Genomic DNA, 3,033 nt, shown 5'->3' with positions numbered 1-3,033 from the left:
CGACAAAAAACACAGGCCGAATGGTCGAAACTGCAGCATACCATTAAAAAATTTATGAAATCGCCTGTCGTATTAAGGTACACTGTTTCGTGTGTACTGTCTGGGGTGATTCCATTATTTTCTTCTATGCTCGAGGGAAAAAATATATAATTTTCGCGACTTTGACCTTCTCTTGTAAAAAATAAAAAATGTCTTTATTACTGTATGTACAATTTTATGATGATCCATCCATTAGTTTTTGCGTAGTGTTCCTAACAGACAGACAGACCGACAGCCCGACAGACAGACAGCCTGCACTACCGACAGAGAAACACCTCTAAATACATATACTCTATTTGTATACCTCCATGGTGGAGGTAATAAAAGACATGATGATTTGAGATCACGGAATCTTTATTTGGAAGTGGTCTTTGATTGGAGAATTTTTAATTAGAGAGCGACTTGTATTTTACTATAGCATACTCGAGCGAAGAATGTTCAAGATTTGGATTGGATCTTAATAAGCAAACGACTAACGGTTTTATGTTGACGGCAAGTAGTCGAGAGTCTGAGGGTTACCGTGCCGAAAGAGGGCGTCTTAATGAAGTAAAAAATAGTAAAGGAGAAGGAGGATGGATGGCTAGTTCATGGGATTCTAATCCCTTCATCACCGTCGTATTTGATGTACCAATGGAGGTAATTGGGGTAATCACGCAGGGAGATCAAGGTGCGAACAATTGGGTTAAGGAATTCCAAGTTGAATTCAAAAATGGTGACGGCTTGTATACCAAGGTGGAGTCTAAGGGGAATTCAATGGTTCGTGTCATTTTTAATACTACTTTATATGTGTAATTCATTTTCATAAACACCACTGGCTATAAGCCTACATATATAGTACGAACAAGGAACCACATGAATAGATTTTAAATAGACTTTGGACATATTTTTTTACACAGCATCAAAATTGCAGTTCACATCCTTATGTTTTTTAACCTACAAAGGTGGGGTTGAGGTAGGTGTAAAAGTGTACAAGTCTACACAAGTGTGCACAAGTCCCATTTCCGGGCATATACAGTTGGGAGCTGATTTTCCCACCTATTTTTTCACTGAAAATAGTTTATGTACTTTAAACTGTACGTCTTATGTAAAATTTAGACACTTTGAAAACTGTAGTGTACGCATGTTATTTTCGTCTTGCGACGTCCATTAAGTTTTTCTTTTATTTTAGCTCAAATTATGGTGGAACTTAGGTGACTGTGGACTGTTATAGTACCCCACGCGCTGCATTCAAACCGACGAGCGTTTCAGTAAATGTATGTATTAAGGTGTCAAAATAGGAATTAATTAACATATCTTGATTAAGTCGTCAAAAGTAGTATACGTTTGGATTTTATCATAGGTTTTTCTTGGCAACGATGATCAAAACACTGAAGTGGAAAACCTTTTTAAAGTAACGGTTACAGCAAAGTCCATACGAATTCTTCCCAAGAATTGGCACAATGCTGCTACTCTCCGATTCGAGGTTATCGTTTGTGAATGAGTACGTATAATCTATTGTTATAATAATATATTATCGTAAAAATCAGTAATCTATTTTTTTTTTAATTTGGTTCTGAATTGTTAAATTATTCAATTGTAAATTGTTGTTAGTATTAACAATTTTATTTTACGGACTGCTGCTTATATTTTTTGTTGTTTTTTTAAATAAAAACGTTGCTTTATGTTCTTAAATAAATATATAAATAAAATATTCAAATTAGTATTATTAATAAAATAACTGAATTTCCAATACACCACTTAGGAAATTGCCCTGTCTTACATATGTCCGACTTTGCATAAAATCCAACTCGATTTAAACTCACCCAATATATAATTTAACTATTTAATTTGTAAGATATGGATCACCTATAATTGTAGGTCTAATTTTGTTCATTATATTGTGAGCTTAATCATTAATGATTTATTTTTTTTCAGTTAATGGCCAATGATGAGAATGGATGTCAGGTGCTGTGTCCAGCAAAACACACGGGAGACGTTGACCTTAGCATCACCGATACTTTTATTTTTGTGTTGATTGATTGTTTGATTGGTTAATTGAATGATTGATTCGTAGGAATATTAAATTAGTATGTTAACAAATTATATAGCAACCGAATAAAACTAAGTTATCATGTCATTCGGAAATTTGATAATACTATAACATATTCAATCATTATTCCTTTAGGCTTACTTACAAACACAAACGGCTGGCTGTTCGAGTTTTGCTATCCAATCGCATAGAAAATGACCTAAAGAACCAATCTATCTACGACTTGATACCACTCGTTGTGATTCTGCTTTCAACTTTTCAACAACCACATTTTGCCTTGCATAAATCCCTTTATTTCTCTCCAACACAATATCATTCTATGTTTATTAAACAATAAGACATGATTGTCATTACTAAAATTCACACAAAACGAAAAGTTTTCATTACCTGAAGCAATACCTAATATTTATTTGAATGTGTATGTTAGAATTTTCCTCAAGTACAGCCTATAACAACTACTAACCAAGTCAGTTTCTCACTTTGTCAGTAAATATTCGATCTTTCATTCCTTTATTGAAAGTAAGGAAAGTGCCCAAATTGGTTTAATACTAAAATTAAATAATGCGATGTGAATAATGATGGTTGATAAAATTATTTAAAATTACTTTGCCAATCAATGTCATTTATTTCTTCATATTATTAAATGCATAGAGTTAAAAGCAAACAGTGCTGTTCGTCGATTTATGTAACGTGTAATTGTAATATTCACTTTTCTGTTATTGTGTTGTTGACAATCTTTCTTATAAATAATTGCTGTGGTTTTGGTGATGACAATGATGATGATGATGATGATGATGATGATGATGATAATATTGCCGAGGATGGTAATGGTGATGATTGTGGTGGTGGTGATGATGATTGTGAATGATAATGGTGATGATTGATGGCAGTAATACGCAAATGACATTGTAGGCCTATTCAAAATACTGACAGACGAATAGGCATAATCACGCACTGTTATTAAT

The sequence above is a fragment of the Anneissia japonica genome, unplaced genomic scaffold (genome assembly GCF_011630105.1).
Source record: "Anneissia japonica isolate Jap-2015-1 unplaced genomic scaffold, ASM1163010v1 scaffold287587_len645178_cov120, whole genome shotgun sequence".
Classification (NCBI taxonomy): domain Eukaryota; kingdom Metazoa; phylum Echinodermata; class Crinoidea; order Comatulida; family Comatulidae; genus Anneissia; species Anneissia japonica.
Note: the sequence above shows the minus strand (reverse complement) of the source record.